The sequence below is a fragment of the Onychomys torridus genome, chromosome 2 (assembly GCF_903995425.1).
Source record: "Onychomys torridus chromosome 2, mOncTor1.1, whole genome shotgun sequence".
In the NCBI taxonomy this organism is placed as follows: Eukaryota; Metazoa; Chordata; class Mammalia; order Rodentia; family Cricetidae; genus Onychomys; species Onychomys torridus.
In genome coordinates, this window is record NC_050444.1 from 21,721,977 (window position 1) to 21,748,480 (window position 26,504).

General features: G+C 38.3%; 1 protein-coding gene across 3 annotated transcripts in view; it reads left to right on the top strand.

Annotated features, from left to right (window-relative positions):
• Positions 1-26,504, top strand: part of LOC118578098 (zinc finger protein 431-like) — a 146,569-nt gene that overhangs the window by 107,556 nt on the left and 12,509 nt on the right. The window contains exon 1 of one of the 3 annotated variants that reach the window (XM_036178754.1): positions 2,994-3,038. The exons of the other annotated variants lie outside the window; for them this stretch is intronic. The gene's annotated coding sequence lies outside the window, so the exon portion shown is untranslated. Of the gene's footprint in view, positions 1-2,993; positions 3,039-26,504 lie in introns of those variants that run through there. 3 annotated transcript variants of the gene reach the window in all.

Consider the following 26,504-nt stretch of genomic DNA (forward strand, 5'->3'; position numbering starts at 1 on the left):
GAACTCAGAATGTAGGCAAAGTTGGCCTCATACTCCCAGAATTCTACCTGCTCCTGCCTCCAACTATTGGAATAAAAGTTGTGTGCCACATCATCCAACTCTTAATTTTATTATTTATTTACTAATGACTGTCCTTATGTGTGTGCTCATTTATGTGTGGAAAGGTGTGCATGTGTGCAATGGTATGGGTGTAAAAGTCAGATAACAACCTTGGGTGTTGGTCCTTTCCCTTCAGCATGTTTGTGACAGGGGCTCTCATTTGCCATCACAAAGTCATAGCTTGTAAGATTTCTTCTTTCTGCTTTTATCTTGCCTTAAAAGCACTGGATTATAGGCATGCACTGTTAGCAACTGACTTTATAATGAAGAACTAAATGGATAGTTGCAAGGGGAGTACTTTTTCTGTTAAACCATTTTCTTAGCCCTGAAGTTTATTAAGTAGAGATTTTGATAAGTAAGTCTGTTTTGAGTCACAGTCTCACTTCTAACCCTTTCTGGCCTAGAAACCACTAGGTAGTACATATGCATGGCCTGGATTTTGTAGAGATCTACCTGCCTAAGCCTCATGTGACAATACCTGGCTAAAAGGAATGTTTGTTTATCATGGGAATAGCACAGATATTAGTAGAAAGAAAGGACTTTGGGAAAGTGTGGTCTTGTGAGGGAGAACCACACTTAAGAATTATACAAAGCCATGTATGCTGTTTTGGTGACCAAAGTTCCATTTCGGTGGATTCTTAAGCTCGCTCTCTCTCTCTCTCTCTCTCTCTCTCTCTCTCTCTCTCTCTCTCTCTCTTTCCCTCCCTCCCTCCCTCGCTCCCTCTCTCTACTTCTTTTTGGTAATAAGATCATAGGTCAGTTTCTGAGGTGCTTGTGTGGGAATCTGTATTAATAAGGTAAAAGCATGGGTCAGAAGAGTTCTACACTGTGCCTTATTCTATATAAGGTTCATAAATTCTGTCCTGGAGATCACCAGAGAATTGCTGCTTACATATGGGAAAGAAGTAAGTACATACTCAAATATTTTTATACACTTTAGCCTCAAACATGCTTATTGGTATTTGAGATATCAATAAAAAGAGGAATGTTTTCTCTGTTTACATAGGCAATCTACACAGCAAATTTTATGTGATGGTTAATATTGATTTTTAACTTCATAAGGTTGTAGAATCAGCCAAGGGACAATCCTCCAGGCATACCTGTCAGGGCTTATCTAGATCATGTTATTCTCTAGGGTGTGCTTATGAGAGATTAGTTTGTATATTAAGTTCATTGGAATGAGAAGGCTCTTCTTCATTCCAGAAGTGATAGCACCATTCCATTCCATTGTCATGGTACTAGATTGTGTAATAAGGACCAATATTTTTTAGTCTGTTTCCTGCTGTGATCAACCACCATTACCTGTCCCAATGACTACTTTCTATAAATATTCTTTTTACTCACTTTTAAATTGTTAATATTTGAGTCTGGTGGTGGTGGTTGTACATGCCTTTAATCCCAACACTTGGGAGGCAGAGGCAAGAGGATCTCTGTGAGTTCGAGGCCAGCCTGATCTACAGAGTGAGATCCAGAACAGGCACAAAAACTACACAGAGAAATGCTGTGTCCAAAAGAATAAAAATAAACAAATAAATAAATAGGTAATATTTGAGTGTCCACTTGTTGATGCTATGGAACTCAGTAAAGCTAAATAAGTAGTCACCCGAACATGGTGTCACAGTCTTGAGATCAAAGAACTTAGGAGGCAGAGGCCAGAGTTAAAGAGTTCCAATATCATCCAAGGAGTAGTTCTACAATGGGATATGGAAGTAGGCCTGAAGGAACAGATGTGGCTATGATGGGCTCAGGCAAGAGTCCCTTGTCTTCCCCAGACCAGAGCAAGTCTTGGCCTCTGGATAATCTCACTCCCAAGGCTAAAGGTGTATTCTTCAATTAGCATTTGAACTCAAAGTTCTGAGCTGTGGGAGATGTGAGTCCCAGTTGCCTTGAATTCCAAGATCACAACATCTCTGTAATGGCAGGGTCTCAGGATGTGTGGGCATAAGGAATGGGGAGGATAATATATATATCAGGCTGTTGATTGAATGCAGCTAATGTCTTTCTGCCCCTTTCCAACTCACATCTCAGTGTCCTTGTTACTTGACAAAAAATAAGCCAGGCTGGTTTGAGACAAAAACAGTAATTAAAAAGGTGGGAACAGGAGCAGTTTATCAGGCTCTTTCCAGTGCACCATTTCCAGGACGTCATGACTAGATGGCTCAGACATTAGAGTTTCCAACGACCTGATACTGGGACTCAGAGAACTGCCAGCAGCTCCAGTGCCCAGAGCTACACAGGTGTTCTCGTGTCCTCCTATCCTTCCTCATCTCCTTCAGGTCTCTTCCTATGTACTGGGTTTCCTCTTTCCCCCTGTGCATCTCCTCAATTTCAGTAAGTTGTCAGATAAATAGTAGAATCAACATACAGTACATTGAAAGAACAGAAACTATATCATTGTTTATCTGGATAAAGCCCAGTTTGTTTGGGAATTTGCTGGGATTCTTCTGCCTGAATGTCTTGACTGCCAATCCAATATTTAATGATGGCCTGTAACAGATTTCAAACACCTACTGAGAGGGCCTGATTGCAGTGGATGATTGCAGTGGACATCTGGAAGTGTCATAGATTCTAGAACCTTAGGATGGCCAAGGAGAGCTCCAGATGTTGAGTTGATCAGCAATTGTAGGAAAAATGTACATGCCTCGGATAACAAAGCCTGAAACATGGAGCTTCCACAGTCTCCAATAGCCCAGAATATCATTAATAGTCTCAGAATTTGAACAATGTGATAAACAAAGCTGCTAAGTCATTTTGCCTCTCCTCATCCAGTGGAGGAGGTACTCCTGTCCTGAGTCCCAGCTGCATTATCCTAGCTGTTTAGAGACCCCTGGCAGGTCTTGAAATCAGAAGTACCAATGAGAAGTATATTGTGTTTTTTCTAGGGTTCTCTTCCGATGCAGGCTTAGGAAGCTGTGAGGGAGACCATAAGCCATGACTTGGTGAGTTGGGGCATTTCCTTCTGGGCAGAAGGAGCAGATTGACTGAGTTGTCACACCTGTTGGTAGTTGAATGGACCATGAGTTAGTTTGTGGTTCTGTTGGTCCATATGGTGACACGGGCTGTGGCCCTTAGCCTCTATGCTTCCCTGAGTGTGTATTCCCTAGGAACAGGAAGTCTCTGCAGGCCTGGCCATGGGAGCTGTGGTGCTTATAATATCACTGTTCATTGTGCACACACAGACATTGCTTTTGGTGTGCAGTAGAAAGACATATTAAAAAACAGAAGGTCTAGTTTCTAGAAATTCTCAATATTGCATTCCATATTCAGTTTTGTGTGATAAGTTTTATAAATAGGTTAGAAACTGTTAGAACGTAGCTGATGGGGATCATCCTTTATTAGAATGCTATTAATTTCCCTCTACCACCAGCCACAATGGCATGATGCAAGGAAAGTAAATTCCAGGGAACAAATGGAGTTTCCCAGTTTTAAAGGTTCCTTGGATGTGCTTAGTGTTAGGCAGGTGGATAGGGTAAATTCTACATCCTGTGCCATAATACATGTAGTAGGAATTGGACATTAAATTAATCTTCAACATTGTTTTGTGTGGGCATCAGTTAAATTGGGTTTGCCTGAAAACACAAGGAAGAAGAGGGAAAGCTGTGCTACAGCTGACCTTTCTGATCATCTCCATTTCCAGAAAGATGTCTAGGGCATTTGGCCTCTCTGTAAGAGAGAACAGAAGGTGGAGGGTGAGAAATACAGCATTTAAGGGTCACTTTGAGTTATTTTTGTGGGAGTTGTAAAGTCTATGTTCTTTGAGTTATTTTTGTGGGAGTTGTGAAGTCTGTGTTTATTTGGTTTCTGTACACATAAAATCATAGGTAACATTGGTCAAGTTCACATTTTTCCTGGTTCAGTTTCCTTAGGTCTTTTGATGAAAACTTGACTACATTTTTGTGCTGTCGATCCTGGAATTTTCTCTCCATTCCTCTATTCTTTCAAAAATACTGTACACATGCTTGATTGTTGTTGATTTGTGATAAATACAGAAGTAACACTGTGTCACTGTGTACTATTTCTTCTTAACCCTATTGAGAATTCTGAATTTTTCCACATGGCTTTGGAATCAGCTTTCCTGTTATAATTTGTTGGGAATTTTCTGTGGATTGTATTGGATTTGTGCTGCAAATTGAACATACCTAGCATCTTTTTGTTGTTTTTGAAAATACATAATTTTAATGGTGCTGTTTTATAGTAGGAAATTTAAAAGGTCTTATTAATGAAATCAAACCTGAGGCAGGTTATTGGGGTGAATGCTGGAAGATCAGAGACGCAGAACAAGCCACAGCTATCTCACCTTGCTAGTTTCTCAGGTGATCCTGTTTCCTCAGGCTGGAAGCTTCTGAGTCCTCATCCCAATGGCTCTCAGCTGAACTGTACTGCTCCAAAACGTGAATGCTTAACCAACCAAATGCTTAACTAACTACATGCTTTTCTCTCCTCTAGTTCTTGGTCCTCACGCCTTATATACCTTTCTCTTTCTGCCCCCACTCCCTGGGATTAAAGGTTGGGTTTCTGGGATTAAAGGCGTGAGTCACCATGCTTAGCTGTTTCTAAAGTGGCCTTGAACTCAGAGATCCTGCTAGCTCTGCCTCCCAATTGCTGGGATTAAAGGCGTGCACCACCACCACCCAACGTCTGTTAGGGCTTACTCTTCCCATTTTCTAGCCACCATTTTTGGCTTTGTTCTAGTAGCTGTCTGTTCTCTGACCCCAGATATGTTTATTTCGGGGAACACACAGTATTTCAGGGAACACAATACCCACCACACTGTTTACAGAATATAAAAGGGTAAATGATATTATTCTACATAGTTATTTGTTTAGCAAACTACTGTAAAATTATGACAGTGAGACTGATTTGAAATAATGTATGCAGACATAGGAATATGACTATAGTATAGTTGAGTGACACAGAATATATTGTTATATTCCCATAAAAGATGTCCCAGTAAGTATGATTGAATTAAGAAAATGTGGTGCTATATTGTGTTCACCAATAAATTGTGCACCCTAATAAAGCTTATCTGAGGATCAGAGGAAAAAGTCAGCCACTATATTAAACAAAGAAGTCAGGCAGTGGTAGCACATGCCTTTAATCCTAGCATTAGGGAGGCAGAGATCCACCTGGATCTCTATGAGTTCAAGGACACACTGGGAAAGAGTCAGGCATGGTGGCACATGCCATTAATCCCAACACTAATCGTAGAGGTCTGAAGGTTTCTACTGACAGACAGGAAGTGATGCACCTGGGTGGAGAGAGGAAGTGAGATGCAGAACAGAAAGGCATATAGGTTTGGGTATACAGGAAGAAAGTCACTTTGAGGATTTCCAAGTATTAAGAATGTGGATGGCTTCTTTCTGTTTTTCTGATCTCTCAGTTTTTACCCCAATATCTGGTTCCAGGTTTTTATTAATAAGATGATTAAGCAATTCATCTTATATCTGGCACCCTAACATCTGTATCATGAATTCACTAAAAAGCTGCTTGCGGCTTCACAGGCCCCCAACTCAAGCCTGAGCTGCATGTGGCAGGAGTCTCCACTCCATGTGGGCTGGAGTCTTTTGGCTGCTTCTCTCCTGGTGAATTGTGGACTCTCTCTGGATTTCCATCTCTGACTGCTGCCACACTAGGTAGGTGCCTTGAAACTCCCTCAGACTTCTGTTCTACTCAGCAGAATTAGTAAGTCAATTAAGATATCTTAAAAGGAAGAATTAGTTAAAAGAGAACTTTTTCCCACATTAAAAATGGGAAACATTTTTACACAAAGGGAATTTGATCTCCGTTTGATAATGCATTAGGCAGTTTGAAAATGGAACAATTAAATGAGAGGATAGTTAATATTGATGGGATTTACATAACATCAATTATAAATATTATTAGTTTGATCATTTTTATTTTAGTGTTAAAAAGGTTGGTTAATTTGAGTGCCAAGAAAAAAGATTTAGAAAATCTTGATAAAACAAATTATAGAGATATTTAGACCCAGACAAAATTTAAAGGTGAACCTATCTCAGCATTGAATTATATGGTTACAGACAAACAGCCTGTTTCAAAACCAAACTTTATCTATCCCATAACCTTACAGGAACTGCCAAATGCTCAAAGGTGTATATGAGCTAACTGTACTCAAGTGGAAATGTTACATTTCAGGAGATTTAAACAAGCTCTAGTCTCATATGGTATGCATTCTCCATTTGTAAAGCAGGTGTTAAACTCATGGTCAACTTGTAATCGGATTATCCCTCAGGACTGGAAAGATTTGGTTACAGCAGTCCTGGAGGCATGGCCACAGTTACAGTGCAGAACCTGGTGGAAAGAGGAGGCTAAAATTATAGAACAATGATGTGGGACTAAAGGGATGGAAATTTCTCAGGATCAACTTTTTAGAGAAGGTGATTTTTCTGATATACAAAGACAGTCTTTATATGATGACCACACCCTAATTTTTTGCTGAATGTGTGGGACAGAATTGAGGAAGTTGGGAAGAAAATTGAGTCATTTACAAAAGTTATGGGCCCAAAAGAAACCTTCATAAATTTCTAACAAAGGCTGTCTTCAGGAGTAAATGGAATGATACCAAATTCAGAAGCTAGACAGATAATAATTGAATCTCTGGCTTTTGAAAATCCCAAGTGCAGCATGCAGAAGGATAATTAGGCTATTAAAAACAAGATCAGCAACCTTGGAGGAATGGATCTAGGATACAATTAATATTGAATCTCATGACCATGATGATATGTGGGTAGGAGAGATGATTTCAAGAGATCTGAAGAAAAATAATTATGTCAGATTCTTTCATTGCAGTAAATAACGCAACCTAAACAGGGCATTCCTAGAAATAATGTTTCTTCAAGGAACAATGGCAACCTTGTTCTGGATTATGCAGAAGGTGTGGTAAAGGGAAATATTGGACTAATGAATGTAGATCAACAAAGGGCAGACAAGGTAATCCTTTGTCTTGCCATCAGGAAACTCCCAGAGGGGCCTCTCACAGGTCTCCATGGCAAATTCAGTTCAGTCCTTTCCTGCCATTATAGAAAAAACTTCTCAGAGCAATTAAATAACCAAATGCCTATTGTAAAAAACCATACTACTCAGAGTGATAAAAGAGCTATAAGCAGAGAGAACCAAAAATCAGGAGAAAACATAAACATCTTCCTTGGCAAATTCTATAAATGAACAAAGACCAAAATTACAAACATGAATAAATGACATTCTCATGGAGAGTATTGTAGATACAATTGCAGATGTAACAATAATTGCAACAGAATCTTGGCATCAAAATTGGTCTTTTCAGGAGGTATATTTGCTAAATTTTGGAGAAAGCTTCAGGAGGTGCTGAGAAGAGGGTTTATTCTGTTACGTTTGGGTGAAATGTTCTGTAAGAATCAGGTTCATTTGGTTTATTATATCAGGTAACTTCCACGTTTCTCCTTTATTTGAGGATAGTCCATTGGTGAGAGTCAGATTGAAGTCTGCATCTATCAATGTATGACTTAAGCTGCAGAGGTGTCTGTTTTATAAAGGTGGGTGGCCTTGTGTTTGGGTCATTGATGTTAAGAATTTAAATGTTATCTTGGTGGAATTTTCCTTTGATGAATATGTAGTGTCTTTCCCTATATCTTTGAGTTACTTTTTGTTGAAAGTCTATTTGGCTTGACATGAAAATGGCTATACTAGCTTGTTTCTTAGGTCTATTTCCTTTAAATATCTTATTACAACCTTGACGTAATAGCTATCTTTGATATTCAGGTGTGTTTATTGTATGATGTAGAAGGATGGATTCTGTATTTTGGTTCATTCTGCTAATCTTTGTCTTTTTATTGGGGATATGGGGCCTTTAATATTGAGAGATATCAATGAACAATGATTGCCAATTCCTGTGATTTTGTTGGTGGTAGTGGTAGTGATGGTGGTTTGTGTGTATGTGAGTGTGAGTGTGGGTGTTCCTTTTTTGTTTTTTCCTGATAATGTAAGATTATTAGTTTTCTGTGTTATCATGTGTGTAGTTTACCTCATTGGGTTGGCTTTTTCCTTCTAGTCATTTCTGCAGTACTGCATTTGTAGATGAATGTTGTATAAACTTGACTTTATCATTGAATATCTTATTTTCTCCATTTACAGTGATTGAAAGTTTTGCTGGGTATAGTAATCTTGACTGGCATCTAAGGTTTCTAAGAGCCTGTATCAAAAGTTTCCAAGCCCTTCTGGTTTTCAGATTCTCCATTGAGAAGTCAGGTTAATTCTAATAGGTCTGCCTTTATATGTTACTTTGCATTTTCCTTTGAAGCCTTTAATATTATTTCTTGATTCTGTATATTTAATATCTTGATTATTATGTGATGAGAGGACATTCTTTTCTGGTCCAAACTATTTGGGGTTTGTATTCCTTCTTATACCTTGATAGGCTCCTCCTTTAGATTAAGAAAATTTCCTTCTTTGATTTTGTTGAAAATATTGTCTTGGAGTTTGAGCTGGTATTCTTCTCTTTCTTCTGTTCTTATTATTCCTAGGTTTGGTCTTTCCATAGTGTCCCAGATTTCCTGGATGTTTTGTGTCAGAAATCTTTTTAGATTTAATATTTTTATTGACAAATATATCCATTTATTCTATTGTATCTTTAATGCCTGATACTTTCTCTTCCATTGCTTGTATTCAGTTTGTGAAGCTTGCCTCTGAAATTTCTGTTTATAGTCCTAAAATTTTCATTTCCTGGATTGCTTTGGTTTATGTTTTCTTTATTATTTCTATTTCCATTTTTTAAATTGTGTTGGCAGAGATTAGAGATGTTTTGATTCCATGGGAATCAGTGAGATCCTCACAATATAATCCAGAAATCTTAGTAAATCTGTCGGCTTGTAAAAATCTGCAAGTCTACTAGGTTTGCATCACTACATTTTGGGCTAATTATTGAATGATACACAGATACCTAATACCCTCTGCAGTACAAGTCATTGTGTTCTGAAGAGTATTCTTTTCTCAAACTTCATGTTTTGAGTGCCTGTTCCCATACTGGTGACACTGCTTTGGGATGTTATAAATCCTAATTTAGGAAATGAGACATAACTGGAGGACGTAGGTCTCTAAGGTTGCATCATTCAGCAAATAATCCTATGCCTGTCACCTCTCATTCTACTTCCATAAATACCATGAAGTGAACAGCTCTCTTTTCTCATATACTCTGCGAGCAGGATGTTCTGCCCAAGTGCACTGGCCCAAGTAACCATGGTCTAAGCCCACTAAAACCATAAGCCAATATATGGTTTTGTTCCTGTTAAATTGTTACAGTGATAAATTTTTTTTACATAGGTAAGATATCTAATAAATAGTGATACAATATGATTGGGAAGGCTCAGAAAATATGAAAAATATTCTATTTGAATTAATAACAATGAACAATGAAATTTGACAATTAAGAAAAATCTAAGATATCCCACCACTCTTAGCAAGTCACCAAGATTTTGAATAATGCAGGGTGAGACATGGTGAAGTTTTAAGTGAACTGTGAAAAGATTGCAGATCCTCAAGTGACTACAGCTTTGGAAAGAATTTCTGAACTGGCTAGATGCTGAGTCCAAACTAAATTAGAGAAAAGGACATTTAACTGTGAAATGCAAGTAAAAATGGCCAAGGAGCAATGTCATAAATGCAAGAAATAAAAAAAGTAGTGACCACTATGCATTCTGCTTACACTAAATGTATTTGAAGTACTGTTTAAAAAGGAAGTGCAAGAGAAAATATCACTATCTGCAGAAAAATATTTTCTTATTTTAAAGAAAAGGTCCTATTTATCTCAGGCTTCCCTTGAAATAATAGTTACATCACTAAGCATGATATGGAGCTCCTGAACCTCCTACCTCATCCTTTCAAGTGTTGAGATTTCAAGCCTAAGTCAGCATGCCTGATTATAGAAAAGAAAAATGACAACATTCAAATGTATAGATGATTAAAACTGTCACTTGCCGAGTTTTTCATTTAGAGAGAAGGTAAATAATGCTACAGATGTAGTAATCAGATCTGTACAGATGTGGTCTCTAAGAACTCAGAGGGAGAAAGGAGGGGGAAACTGCCTTGGGATACAGCAGTGATGTAGATACAGCAATCCTCTACAGTACAAACACAGCCTGCAAGGCACTGAGACTAAATACCCACTTACCGAGTGGGATTGTGGTAATAATCTGTTAACACTCTCAGCACAGGTTCATTGTTAGTAAAATCAGCACAACAATAGCTCCAACTATTAACCTTGGCGACAATTTCCTTAAAGGCATTTTTCAGTACTCTCAACACTAAGCACTCAGTCTTACCAAAATTTAGGAATTGGTCTAGAAAACATCCTTTATTTAAAAATAATATTAGCAGCCATTCTGCTTTGATCTGTATTGAGCTAATCATTTTTATAGAGGCTGGCATTAATGTCGATAACATGTACCATTATTTAATTTACATTATCAACTATACAGATTAAAATTGAGCAAACATTGCATATTATGTGTATTTATGGTCTCTTGTAACTTCTTTCCCTATTATTCATTCAGATGGATAGATAGATAGATAGATAGATAGATAGATGGATAGATAGAGATATTACAAACTAATGAACAGATGTCATGAATGTTAACTGACTCTAAGTTAAGTATATATACAGATTACTAACAATATTATTTCTGACTCTTTTCCATGCTTTTTCTGGATGAAAGATCCTATTATTTGTACTGCATTTGATGCTAGCAAATATATCCTAAGGGCCATTCTGTATAGTATATTCATTGAAAGACATAAATATATCCGTTCACCAAAGCTCCAGTATTGATGACAATGCAGAGAAACAAGTCCATCTAAGTCTCACTTAGTGAGCCAGTGACTATACTGTTATTACTTACAATAACACCCGTGACCAGTGACTCACAGGAGCCCCTTATAGAAATGTCCATGATACTATGCATGATGATTTATGAAGCTGGAATCCTTGGAACTCCCTGTCGATTTTGGAGGGAGCTAGTCCAGTTAGCCTTCTCTCTCCAGCAATGTTACCACTCATTTAATCTTGTAGAGATGCCTGTGACTCTGGCAACTTTCAGAGACTAGCAACTTTTTTAAGCTTTCTAACAAAAGAGCCTCCCTTTTGTCTTCAGAAGAAGATGCTTTATCTTAGAGGAAACAGCTATAGAGCAGGCCATTTGTTACATAGCAGAACCTTAAGGGTTAGCTGGCTTGCTGAAAATGCACTGAGAACCGTGTAGGATCTTTTCAAGTTGCAAATGTTACTATTGGGGAAGGCAGAACTGTTCAAAACTCTGAGAAGGCCTGCTTCCAAATAATGAGGCTTGTAAGAAAATAATACAAAAACCAGGGTTCCTGTTCTCTTTATGCCCAGACTCTTGAATTAATTATAACTATTAGGGCTGGTCATGTTTCTTGAGAAATGCATATTTCTAATGGATCTCAAGGTTAATTTGATGTTTCACAAAGAGATACAATTAGGATTATATATCTAAAATTCTTTAGTCAATTTTAATGTGTAAAAAGAAAACCTAGTTTAAATGTTTGAAGATAATTATTACCCTACCTGATAAATCTGGCATAATATGAAAAATAAGCATAAGTAAAGGATACATAAGTAAATATTTTAACTAAAAATCACAATTTTCCAAATGTTACTACTCACATAATACCATTATTAATTTGTTCTTTTGCAACAAGGCTAATAATTATTTACACTTATCATTTAGGATTTTCTGTTAGTATATTGTAAGATAAATATCTTTGGTGTTATGAAACTTATTGCTTTTTATTCTTGTCATTTATGAAATGCATCTTAACATATTGATAACATACCTACAAATATTATATTATACTAAGGCCACAAGATAGCCATAAACACATAAAGAACAAATGTTAATACATGGCTAGAATGCACTGAGTTATCTTTTTTTTCAAAATAGAACTTGCCTCTAACCCTCAGCAGGTGCAGTTAGCTGTCCACATTCAACAATGACCACATCTGGATCTGATTCTGCTATGGAGTTGAAATCCTACTCTGTTCGGTCACTTGAGGTGTAAATGAGGTCTCACTGTTTGACTCAAAAGGTCTTATGTGGAATGATTGAAATACTGTCAGAAACACATTGCAGCTAGATGTGGTGTCTTCTTGCTGTAATGTCATCACTGGGGAGATAAATGTGGGAGAATCAGCTGTTCAAGATCATCTTGTGCTACATTGAAAGGTCAAAACCAGCTTATATGTTACATGAAATTATGCCTCAAAAAAGAAAAGCACAACAACCAAAACCTGCATGATATATGTGTTGGAGCTCGGCTACATATGAGATCCTATCATTATGTCCAGTCATAGTTTCTCATATGGTCTCCATTGACCACAAAGGGACTTCTTTGAGAATGGAGTGGGAGCTGTTTTTACTTGTTGGTATAAGGATAAGATTTAGAATGTAGTTAGGGATTATGCTGGTCAAGCTAGAGGCCATGTGGTTATGTATATGGTTAAGTACTAAGGTCCATGTGTTCACTAGCTTTAGGAAATTGACTAGATTTCAGATATAATTTCCCACTTTTTGACAGGATTTTATGTCTACTTAGACAGTTCCTGCATCTTTGGCTCAACAACATTGTAGAAGAGGGTCACAAAAATATGGAAAGAGCCAGAAAACAAGGAAGCCAAGTGGGAAACAGTCTCTACTAGAACTGGCTGCATGAACAAGACCAGTCACTGGCAAGAGCAATGAATATGTTAACATGGAAAGAGAAATTTTTATGGGGTCTACCCCTAGACAAAGAAGTGTAGGCAGCTAGTGACTGCTAGGAGAAGGAGAATTTACCTTTCACAGGGAAGAGCCTCCTTATTGGTTTTCCGGTGCAGAGTGGTCAGCTCTGAAACCATTTACACAAAAACCAACTCAACAGGTTGAGTCATATCAGGCACCAACATTATCAGAAAAATATGTTTCTGTTGTTAAAAAATTCACTCATTGATTTGGACTAATTTTTCAGAGGATGGGCATGCCTGTGCTTTTCAGTAAATGAGGCTTTTATTTTCTAAATTTAAGATTATTTTATTCATTGTACATAACAATCACAGATCCCCCAATCATCCCTTCTTCTGCTCCCCTCCAGCCTTCCCCCTCTGACTCAGACCCTTACCCCTCATCCAAAATGGTAAGGGCTCACATAGTGAGTCAGCAAAACCTGGTAAATTTAGTTAATGAAGGACCAAGCCCCTCCCCCTACATCAAGGCTGAGCAAGGTATCTCACTATAGGTAACAGGCTTCAAAAACGCAGCTCATGGACCAGGGATAGATCCTGATCCCACTGCCAGAGGCCCCTCAAACAGACCAAGCTATGCAACTATGTCCCATAAGTAGAGTGTCTAGTCTGGCTTGGTCTAAAGTTTGTGAGTTCCTACAAGCTTGGTTCAATTGTGTCTGTACATTTCTCCATCATTAACTTGGCTCTCCTTGCTCATAAAAGTCCCTCTTCCCTCTCTTTGAATGGACTCCCAGAGCTTGGGCTATTGCTTGGCTGTGGATCTCTGTATCTGCTTCCATCAGTTACTGGATGTAGGCTCTATGATGACAGGGTATTCATATCACCAATTTGATTACTGAGTGGGACAGTTCAGGCACCCTCTCCACTATTGCTAGTAGTCTAGGCTAGGGTTATTCTTGTGGTTTTCTGTGATTTTTCCTAGCACCAGGCTTCTCCCTAAACCCATAATGGCTCTCTGTATCAATATATCTCTTTCATTGTTCTCCCACTCCTTCCCTCCCTCAGCTCAACTATCCTGTTCCCTCATGTTCTCTTTCCCCATCCCCTCCCCTTAATCCCCCCACCATTAACTCATGGAGATCTCATCTATTTCTCCTTCCAAAGGCAATACATGCATCCCTCTCAGGGTCCTCCTTATTACCTAGCTTCTCAGGAGCTCTGGGTCATAGTCTGGTTAAATTTGCTTTACATCTAGTATCCACTTATGAGTGAGTACATATCATGTTTTTCTTTCTGAATCTGTGTTACCTCACTCAGAGTGATATTTTCCAGTTCCATCCATTTGCCTGCAAATTTCATGATGTCATCGTTTTTACAGCTGAATAATACTCCATTGTGTATATGTAATACATTTTCTTTATCCATTCTTTAGTTGAGGATGTGGAGCAAGGGGAAAACTTCTCCACTGTTGGTGGGAGTATAACTTGTACATCCACTTTGAAAATCAGTATGATGGTTTCTCAGAAAATTGGAAATCAATCTACCTCAAGACTCAATGGTAAAACTTCTGGGCATATAGCCAAGGCTTGTTCAATCATACCACAAGGACACTTGCTCAACTATGTTCATAGCCTCATTATTCATAATAGCCAGAACCTGGAAACAATCTAGATGGCCCTCAACAAAAGAATGGAATGGATAAAGAAAATGTGGTACATCTACACAATGCAGTGAGTATTACTCAGTTGTAAAACAATAAGGCTTTTAAAACCAGAACAGTGCATACAAGAGAATTGAACTGGCTGTTTACTATTAAGCTGTATCAGTGCTTTCAGTGGGATAATGAAGAACTGGAGTATCGAATCCCTAGGGTCCAGGGGGCTTTGCTATATCTGGTATGGGATATTAGGGGGAAAAAATCTACGTACACTATGTTCTTATGTCTGTTAACTTTATTCCTCTAAGACAAAATTCTATCAATTCAGCTATAGTTCCACCAGGCATTCAAGGCAGGAACAATTTTAGACATACCAAGCTCTGTATCCGTCTACTTTATTTCTCTAGGAGGAAAGCCTGTCTACATAACTACAGTTCTGTCCAGTTCCCTAGTATAGTCCCGCTAATAACTAACTTCTATGCTTTCAGCTTCATCTTCATCCTCTGTGTCCTCTTTCTCCATCTCTGCTACTCTCTACTGCTGGCACTCAGAAAACTTTACTCGAGATCTGCTTGCCCTCTACCGAACCTCTCTTCTCTCTCCCATCCTGTCCTCTCTCTACAGAAAATGCCTGCCTTTTCTTTCCCTGGATACCTCCTTCCCTACTTCCCCAGGAATGTTGTTTTATCTCTCACCTTGATATGTAAAAACATCTTTTGTTTTCAGTCAAAGTGCTCTGGAGAACCACTGGGCCACCTCAAGGCAAGGGCATGGTCTGAGATTCATTAGCACAGGAAACAAAGCTATGCATGTCCAGCCAGCTTGTCTCCTAAACTCAGTTAGTTCAGCAGGTCTGGGGAACTGAATTGTTTACCAATATGTCTGGGCACACAAGGATTTCATAGCAGAAGACAGATGAAATATTAAAGGCTGGGTACTACCAAATATTCATAATAAATGGCTTTGCCTTTTGACAGACCCTTGGCTGGTCAAAGTTCAGCCTTAATAAACACAGCTGAATCTCTATGATATATTCTTGCGGCCCTCAAGACTGGAAGCAAGTAAGAAGCAATAAAAAGTAGGAAGGAAGGAGGAACATTTTCCCTGATAACAGTGCTTGAGCAAAATAATTGGATATTAAACTCAAGGATTAATAGGGGTATAAATCTTCAAAGGAGGTATCAGCTGAGGAGATCTGTTATGCTTGTGGATAAAAATGTATGTAAAGTTTATTACAAAGGTTTTGAGTACCTGTGATCACTTGAGTTCAGGAACCTGATCTAGAGAGGTAGGAGCCTGTTTTTCCAGCAAAGGATCTTGGTTTAGACTACAGCAGTTCTCAACCTGTGTGCCATGAGAGCCCTTTGGGGATGAATGGCATTCCCATAAGGGTCACTTATTAGATAATTCACATTAAAATTCATAACAGTATCAAAATTACAGTTATAAAGGAGCAACTATATATATATATATATATGTGTGTGTGTGTGTGTGTGTGTGTGTGTGTGTGTGTATGTGTGTGTGTGTGTGTGTGTGTGTGTGTGTGTGTGTGTGTGTGTTGATGTACGTTTCTGTGTACCTCTGTAGAATATATTTATTACTTTCTACCTTAGTCTTTTGAGAAAGGGTCTCTTAGTGAACCTGTGGCTAGGATAGCAGCCAGCAAAGCCCAGCAATCTTCCTGCCTCTGCCTCCCACAGTCCTGGGCTTACAGATATGTTTGGCAATGCATGGCTTTTTATATGGCTGCTGAGTGTTTGAACTTACATTCTCACACTTGTGTACCCATTGAACCATCTCCCCAACCACAGAAAATTTCGAGGATCCCTTCTCATTGCAGAAGTTTACTAGGTCATTTTAACCTTTACAACAATAATAAAAGCCCTGCAAAACACTGGGTTTTTACATCTATACCCAAGAATTCTCTCCTGAATGCAACAGGCATCTATCCACCTAAGATGCTCAAATAATGGCTCACCCTGAATTTCTGGTGGTTTTCCAGGACAGTAGAGTGCAAAGAGTTGAGGTGGTTATTGTTTGTTTGTTTTGTTTTTTAAAGTCAATATTTACACTTGACTTCACAGGAAGACTCAAAAGAAACAGCCATACAGAATTTTGGATATCTTTTTCTTTGGTGCCAGCAGTTGAACACAGTTTGACTACAAAGCTAAACAGTGCTCCACCACCAAGCAACACACACTGACTAACGTCAAAAGGGTACATGCCTGACAACACTTGCCTGCCTGTTGTGGTGGCTCTATAATCTCTTCACTTAGAGAGGCCTGAGGCTAGGAGTTTGGTGATCCATACATTTGCACAAAATAAGGAAAAAAAATTCTCAGGCTAACAGTATGGCTCAGTGTTAAAATGCTCACGTTGAAAGCCTGACACCCTGAGTTTTCTTCTGGGAGCCAATAGTTGGAGGAGAGAATTGACACTAAAGTGGTTTTCTGATCTCCACACACATACCACATTACATGTTACATGTACAAGCACATTAATAATAATGGTTTTATAATGACATAATAATTATAAATTTTAGCTAGGCATGAACTTTGGTGTCAGAGGCAGGAAGATCTCTGTTGCTCTGAGGCCATGCATGACCTACACAGTGAGTTCCAAGACAGCCATGAGTACATTGAAAGATCATTTTTTTAAACAAATAAATAAAATAGATTTTTTAAAAAAATGTCTCAACCCATCACTTCCCCAGTTGGTGGCCAGCACGGAAGACTCCTGTGGGCAAGCTCCCCCACAAAACCCCTCATCAGACATTATAATCTACAAGACCAATGCCCTACTCTAAACCTACACATCTCCCTATAACTCCAGTGGCTTCTTGAGACACAGAATCCACCAACTCTGACTGGAACAAGAGCTCTGATAGGACAAAGTGTGGCTCCCTGAGACAACAACTTAGCCAGCTCAGATTGTACCAAGAGCAGCTCCCTGAGACACAGAATCTATCAGCTCCAATTAGACCAAGAGCTAAGACTGGACCCTGAGTAGCCAGCCGCCTGAGACACAGACACAACAAGCACAGATTAGACCAAGAGCAGCTTGCTCAGACACAGGTCTTGCACCTATAAGAGGAAGGGATGGGTAGATGCCAGCGCAAAAATACATACAACAATATATGGAGCAATATGGCACCACCAGAACCTAGTGGTTCTACAACACCAAGACCTGAGCATCATAATGTAGAATAAGATGATGAAAGCAACCTTAAAAATAACTTTATGAAGTTATTTTATGAAAATGATAGAGGCCTTTAAAGAGAGATTGAAAAATTTGATGAAAAAAGCAAAAAATTGGAAGAAATCATTAAATCCCTTAAAGAAAACCATGAAAAAGTAATTAAACAGGTGAAGGAAACAGTTCAAGACCTGAAAATTGAAATAGAAACAATGAAGAAGACACAGACTGAGGGAGTCCTGGAAATAGAAAATCTGAGTAAACAATTTGATTCTTGGTATTGTTCTCTTTGTTTCTATTTTATTGATTTCACCCCTCAATTTGATAATTTCCTGGTGTCTGTTTCTCCTGGGTGAGTTTGCTTCTTCCTGTTCTAGAGCTTTCAGTTGTGCTGTTAAGTCACTAGTGTGAGATTTCTCCAGCTTCTTTATGTGGGAATTTAGTGCTATGAATTTTCCTCTTAGCACTGCTTTCATGGTATCACATAAGTTTGGGTATGTTGTACATTCATTTTCATTGAATTCTAGGAAATCTTTGTTTCTTTATTTCTTCCTTGACCCATTGGTGATTCAACTGGGCATTATTCAGTTTCCATGAGACTATAGGCTTTCTGTAATTTTTGTTGTTGTTGAAGTCTAACTTTAAGCCATGGTGGTCTGATAAGACACAGGAGGTTATTTCATTTTTTTTCTATCTGTTGAGATTTGCTTTGTGACCAAGCATGTGGTCAATTTTGGAGGTTCCATGGGGTACTGAAAAGAAGGTATATTCTTTTGTGTTAGGGTGGAATATTCTATAGATATCTATTAAGTGTATTTGAGTCATAATGTCTGTAGTTCCCTTATTTCTCTGTTAAGTTTCTGTCTGGTAGACTTGTCCATTGGTGAGAATGGGGTGTTAAAGTCTCCCACTAGTAGTTAGTGTATGGGGTTTGATGTGCAATTTAAGCTTTAGTAATGTTTCTTTTATGAATGTCAGTCCCCTTGTTTTGGGGGCATAAGTATTCAGAATTGAGACTTCATCTTGTCCGATTTTCGCTGTGATAAATATGTAGTGTCCTTCCTGATCTCTTTCAATTGATTTCAGTTTGAAGTCTATTTTATTGGATATTAGGATAGCTACACCAGCTTGCTTCTTAAATCCATTTGATTGGATGTCTTTTCCCAGCCTTTTTTTCTGAGGTGGTGTCTGTCTTTGAAGTTGAGGTGTGTTTCTTATGCAGCAAATGGATGGATCTTGTTTTCATATCCATTCTGTTAGCCTGTGTCTTTTTATAGGTGAATTGAGACCATTGATATTGATGGATATTAATGACCAGTTATTGTTAATTCCTGTTATTTTTTCATGATAGTGTTGTATGTTTCCCTTCTTTGGTATTTGTTGGTATGGGACTATCTATTGCCTGTGTTTTCATGGGTGTATCTAACTTCCTTAGGTTGGATTTTTCCTTCAAGTGCTTTCTGTAGGGCTGGATTTGTGGAGACATATTGTTTAAATCTGGTTTTATCATGGAATATTTTGTTTACTCTGTCTATGTTGATTGAGAGTCTTGCTGAGTATAATAGTCTGGGTTGGCATCCATGGTGTCTTAGTATCTGCATAGCATCTGTCCAGGACCTTCTGGCTTTTAGGGTCTCCATTGAGAAGCCAGGTGTTATTCTTATGGGTCTGCCTTTATATGTTACTTGGCCTTTTTCTTTTGCAGCTCTATTTTTTCTTAATTATGTATGTTTAGTGGTTTAATAATTATGTGACTTCTTTTTTGGATCCAATCTATTTGGTGTTCTGTAACCTTCTTGTATTTTTATAGGCATTCCCTTCTTTAGGTTGGGAAAGTTTTCTTCTATGATTTTGTTGAATATATTTTCTGTGCCTTTGAGTTGGTATTCTTCTCCTTTTTCTATGCCTGTCATTCTTAGTTTTGGTCTTTTCATGGTGTCCCAAATTTCCTGGACATTTTGGGTCATGACTTTTTTGGTTTTAGTGTTTTCTTTGACTGATGAATCTATTTCTTCTACTGTATCTTCAATGCCAGAGATTTGCTCTTCCATCTCTTGCATCCTGTTGACTATGCTTGCATCTGTAGTTCCTGTTTGTTTACTCAGATTTTCCACTTCCAGCATTACCTCAGTTTGTGTCTTCTTTATTGACTCCATTTCAGTTTTGAAATCTTGAACTGTTTTCTACACTTGTTTTATTGCTCTCTCTTGGCTTTCAAGGGATTTACTGACTTCTTTTGTTTGTCTTTTCCTTGATTTCTTTAAGGGAATTTTTTATTTCCTCTTTTTAGATCTCTAATATCTTCTTAAGGTCATTTTCATGGTAGATATCTTCTGTTTCTTCTATGTTGGGATGTTCAGGTCTTGCTGTTGTAGTTTCTGGTGAAGTCATATTGGTTTTTATGTTGTTGACTGTATTTTTGCACTGGTGTCTACCCATCTCTTTCGCCACCTGGTGCAAGTAGTGTCTGTGTCTGAGGGAGCCTCTCTTGGTCTGAATGATACTCTTGATCCAATGGGAGCTTTTGGTCTAGTCGATGCTGATGGACTTCTTGTCTTAGGGAGCAGCTCTTAATCCAACTGGTGCTAGTGGTCTCTGTCTCAGGGATTAGCTGCAGTCTTACCGTGTGGTAGATGGTGGTAGTCTGACCTGTCTGCAGGATGTCTGCCTGCCAACTGGCCTCTTAGTCCAGTTGGATGCTGTTAAGCTCTGTATCAGGAAACAGTTGCAGTCTTGGGGCAGGGGGGAGTGTGGATTTGCGGGAGGTGGGGCTTGGATTACAGGGTCTGATGAGGGAGGTGGTAGTCTGTCCTATGTGCAGGAGGTCTGCCTGCCAATTGGCCTGAAACTGGAACTGTAATGGGTGGAGGTGTAGGGGTGCAGGGTTGTGCCCCTGGGCCCAAAGCCTGGGGACTGGGGTGTTCAGGTATGAGGATAAAGACTCACCTCTTAGTCCAGTTGGGTGCTAGCAGGCTGTGTCTCAGGGAGCACCCGCAGTTTCGGAGGGTGCTCCTATTCAGCTCTTAATTTTTTTTTCTACTGTATGTTTAGTGGTTTGATTATTATGTGGCAAGGGGACTGTTTTTTGGATCTAGTCTATTAGTTGTTCTGTAAGTCTCTTGTATCTTCATAGGCATTTTCTTCTGTAGGTTGGGAAAGTTTTCTTCTATGATTTTGTTGAATATATTTTCTGTACCTTTGAGTTGGTTTTCTTCTCCTTTTTCTATCCCTATTATTCTTAGGTTTGATCTTTTTATGGTGTCCCAAATTTCCTGGACATTTTTTGGTATGACTTTGTTGGCTTTAGTGTTTTGTTCGACTAATGAGTCTATTTCCTCTATTGTATCTTTAATGCCAGAGATTCTCTCTTCTACCTCTTTCATTCTGTTTGTTATGTTTGCTTTTATAGTTCCTGTTCATTTACTGATTTGTATTTCCAGCACTTCCTCAGTTTGTGTCTTCTTTATTGCCTCTATTTCAGTTTTCAAATCTTGAACTGTTTCCTTCGCCTGTCTAATTGCTTTTTCTTAGCTTTCTTTAAGGGATTTATTGATTTCTTCCAATTTTTTTTGTCTTTTCCTCGATTTATTTAAGGGATTTTTTTCATTTTCTCTTCAAAGGCCTCTATCATCTTCTTAAAGTCATTTTTAAGGCCAATTCCTTCCACTTCTGTGTTAGGATTTTCAGTTCTTGGTGATGTAGAACCACTATTTTGTGATTGTGCCATATTGGTCTTCATGTTATTGACTATATTTTTGTACTGTCATCTACCCATCTCTTTCTCCACTCATTGCAATAGGTATCTTGTCTGAGGGAGCCTCTCTTGGTGTGATCAATACTCTTGGTCCAATCAGTGCTGATGGACTCTATGTCTCAGGGATCAGCTGTAGTCTCAGAGGGTTGGTGGGATTGAGAAGGGTGGGGCTTATAGGATACAGGGTCTCTTGGGGAATGGTGATAGTTCAACCTGCCTGCAGGAGTCAAGTTTGCTGGCCTGAAACTGGGACTGCAATGGGTGGTGATATCGGAGCACAGTTTGTGCCCATGGGCCTAAAGCCTAGAGGCTGGTGTGTTCAGCTATGAAAACAAAGACTCACCTCTTAGTCCAATCAGTGCTGGTGGCTTTGTCTCAGGGAACAGGTGCACTATCAAAGGATGGGTAGGTTTCAGGTTATGCATTACCATCAAACATATTATAACCCACTCTTCATTCTTATCCCCTAAATTTGTACATGATCTGGTAGATTTATTGTTCTATAATCAACCCATGTCAATCATATATGAATTTTCCTTCATAAACCATTGTGTCTTTATTTATAACATTTTGCCTAAAATTTATCTAGAAATATATAATAAAGCATAAAATATTTATAAATAAACTAAAAACTTATTTTTTATAAAAGGGGTGGGCTGATTCCTCAGTATTTAAAGCCATTACTGTTTTTTCAAAATGATCTGGGATTAGTCTCCAGCACCCACATAGTAACAAAGAACCACCTGTAACTCCAATTCTAAGGGATCTAATGCAGATCTTCAAGTGCTCCAGCCCACACATGGTACACATGCAGACAGTGAGGCATACATGTACATAAACAAGTTAAAATAAACACAGACTCTTAGAATCTAGTCATTTTCTGTGAAAACTTTCTTTAGATTATCTTTACAATTAAGGTAAATTTCATTCTGAAAAATTTTCACACTCTCATTTGTATAATGTCCTTTAATGATAAATGTATAAGTTTAAGCTTCCTGATTAAGTGATTGGCATTATGCACAATGTGTCTGTAATAACCAATCATGTTAGGATGAGTTAAAAAATTATTCCCTGGGACTAAAAATTATAATATCATTGTCAGTCACATTCAGACAACAGCATGTGATTCTAATGGAAAGCACTATATCACCAGGCAACTTAATCCCCAGGCTTTTCTGCCTCTGATATTCTCTTTAAATATTTCTTAAGTCTGTGTAAGCTTGAATTTTTAAGCCTAATTATATTTATGAATATTCATCTTCTTGAATCTATATGCTTTTAAATAGGTCATGTCCTTCTTAGCTGTCCATGTTTGTTCTGTCTGTCTTTCGAGGCTTCTGTGTACCTAAATTTCATATTACAAACTGAAAATATTTTTCACCATTTCCTGTGTTTTGGCTGACTATTGACAGAGCTGTCTGTAGTTGGAAGTTTTCATGTGTCCCTGCTGGCTGGTGGTCGGGGACAAATCTCTCCCTCTTGCATCTTCCAAGTAAGCACACAGAGGCATATATTAATTATAACTGCTCAGCCATTAGCTCAGGCTTATTACTGACTAGCTCTTACACTTAAATTAAACCATAATTTTTATTTATGTTTAGCCACATGGCTTGGTACCTTTTCTAAGTTCTGCCTTCACATCTTGCTTCCTCTGTGTCTATTGGAGACTCCTGATTCAGCCCTTCCTCTGCCTAAACTTCCTACTTGGCTACTAGCCAATCAGTGTTTTAGCAACCAAATCAGAGCAACACATATTCATAGCATATAGAATGATATCCCACAGCAGCTGTTTGCTCTTATCTCCATTCTCATAAATAGCAGCTGGTAAATTGTATTGAAACACTGAAGTAGGAGAGACCTGGACTCCGGTCCTCCTTCCAAACACCAACCAGTCACAAAGTTCTGTTTTCAAGGTATGTCTCTTTCTGCAGAGAACAGATTCACATAATCATTTAAGGACTCACACCATAGCATTTTTCTTATTTTATTGTACCGAGGAAAACTGGCAAGGATCATCAGATACCTTATTCGTTATCTCATATCAACATTGCAGCATGTTAGAACATGACTCAGTGTGGATAGACTACATGTATGCAAACCATCTCATATTGTATATTCTGAAATACAATTTTGACTTTGTTGTTCCTGACAGCTGGTATCCCTTTGGCAAGATGGTCTTATTTGTCTCTCTTCCCTCTTGAACCTTTTAAGAGTGATTTTCTCATAACCTGAGCTTTTCTTTAGTTTTTTTTTTTTTCTATTTTATCTATGTCTCCATGGTCATCTGCTTTTCTAAAAGCTGTTTATGTAGTAGTTTTCTGTGGCTTTTCCTCTCAATCATTAAATATTTACTACTGTCTGTTTTTCCTCTTAGAAGAAACAGGTTCATTTTTAATTTTCATAATTTATGATTTTTTAATGCACACTACACATTATATCATATAACTATAAACTACAAAGTATATAATATAATAGAGCCGGGCAGTGGTGGCGCATGCCTTTAATCCCAGCACTTGGGAAGCAGAGGCAGGCGGATTTTTGTGAGTTCGAGGCCAGCTTGGTCTAATAAGCAAGATCCAGGAAAGGCGCAAAGCTACACAGAGAAACCCTGTCTTGAAAAAAAAAATATATAAAGTCAAATTTAGCAATTTGTTTTGCCTTTTAATGGTGTTTAGGTTTTCAGTAACTTAGGCTTGACTACTAGCTATTTATTGATAAATGTAAGAAAGCCTTAAATGTACTGTTGGGGCTCAACATTTTTAGGTAATGCAAGGTAATATCTTTTACACAAGTCATCCTTTGTGATGTTAAAAGTCAAGTAATCATTTCTTTGAAGATTTACCAAGTAAGAAGTGTTTATTGTAATCAACACTGTTATTAATACTATGTATGTTGGTTCATGTTTGTTCCTACTCTAGATGAAAGTAAATTGGTTTCACTTCTTATCAAAGCTAGTGATGGTGTGAGTAGCAGGGCATTTATGAAGATATTTAGCTGATTATTAAATAGTTGTTTCTTTTTCTCCTTCCATATACTGTAATATGTAAGGATAGAGTCATTTTGAAAACATTCCAACTTCTCATATTCAGAAAATATCTACAGAAAAAAAAAAACTAAGAAAGAAATATGGAGGCTGGGCGATGGTGGTGCACGCCTGTAATCCCAGCACTCCGGAGGCAGAGGCAGGTGGATCTCTGTGAGTTCAAGGTCAGCCTGGACTACAAAGCAAGTTCCAGGACAGCCTCCAAAGCTACAGAGAAACCCTGTCTCAAAAAAAAAAACAAAAAAACAAACAAACAAACAAACAAAAAAAAAGAAATATGACAGCGAGACCCTACATCCAGAGCAGCCTGCTAACAAGAGAGTGAAGGAAGTAGAGCATGGACACAGTGAATTACAGTACATGCATCTTGAGGAAGTCATTAAAAAAGACTGAGAAGGCTGTGACCAAGGAGGAATTCCAGGGTGAATGGACCGCACCAGCTCCTGAGTTCACTGCTATTCAGCCAGAGGTGGCAGACTGGTCCGAGGGTGTGCAGGTGCCCTCTGTGCCCATCCAGAAGTTCCCTACTGAAGGCTGGAGTGCCCAGCCAGCCACTGAGGACTGGTCAGCAGCTCCCACAGCACAGGCCACTGAGTGGGCTGGAGGCACCACTGAGTGGTCATGAGCTCCTCTGCAGACACCTGAGCAAAGGGAAAAAAAAAAGGTGGAAGGGAAATAAAGTTCCTACAAGTTCTCAAAAAAAAAATTTTTTTTTTTGCATTTAATATTGGTTTAGAAGAATCATTTGGAATCTTTTTTCAATAACAAAGTCTGTGCCTCTTGGAGACGCTTAAATTTTAAGCACCTTTGCCGGTTAAGTAATAAAGTAGTTTAATATTTTGATGTAATGAAAAGAGACCTTGTTTTGATTTGCTTTCATTTTTTTAAACATTCTTTCTATGTAGCCCTGGCTGTTCTAGAACTTGCTGTGTAGACCAGACTGGCCTGGATCTCACAGACAGATAGATCTTACTGTCTCTGATTCCCAGGTACTGGAAATGAACACTTATACCATCATGCCTGACCTTCATTTTAGGTTCCATGAAAGAGTCTCAGTATGTATCCTTGGTGCATCTGGAGTTGCTGAGTAGAGCAGACTAGCTTCAAGCTCAGATATCTGCTTGCTTTTAACTCCAGAGCCCTGGGATTAAAGTATGTGCAACCACACGTGGCTGACATCTTTTTTATATGACTACTAAATTCCAATGTTGGTTGTGCTTTCAAAAAGTTGAATAACATATGTGGCCAAAAATTTGGGGTCTGACTTACTTATTTTGCAGACAGGTCTTTAGTAGGCCAGGGTGGCCTTGAATTCCATATTCACCTGAGGAGGGCCTTGTGTTAATGCTCTTAGCCACCTACAAGCCACTGTCCAGCTTATAATATAACATGTAAAATGTAAAAATGTTGCTCCTTTGTTCATACTGTATAGGTTTTGATTCAGTTTTGAAGAATAATCTTGTTTTTCATTTAGAAAATCTACCACATTAGAACCACTAAGTGATTTCACTTAGATTTCTCTTTGCTTTTTGTCCTTTTTGGCATGAATGTACATGAATTAGTTCTAAGTCATCATTTATACTCAGTTTTTCTTTTAAAAAGTTTATTTGTTTTTTCAATTATGATATTTTTACATATTGTATATTCTTCATTATTCTAGATAGTTTTTATGCTGGCAAGGAGAGTCAGGCAGGGCACATGCTAGGCAGTTGCTCTACCACTGAGCTGATTCCTTCCCTTGTTTGATGTTTGAAAATATTTTTCTTTGATATGATTTCAGTAAATAGATCAAACCCTTTTCTTAAATAAATCTTTTGTGTTAGTTTTTTGTTCATCTGTGGGTTTTCCGCACTGTGGGATAATTGCACTGTTAGATGACTTCATTTCTGAGTTTTTAAGACCTGTTTTGTTTCATGTATTCTATCCTTGAATAAAGACTCAAGCTTTTCTTGTGGACAGTATTAAGACTGTGTGTGAGGATTTATCTTTCTTTTTATCACAAAGCCTAATAAATGTTTTAGCTAAATTA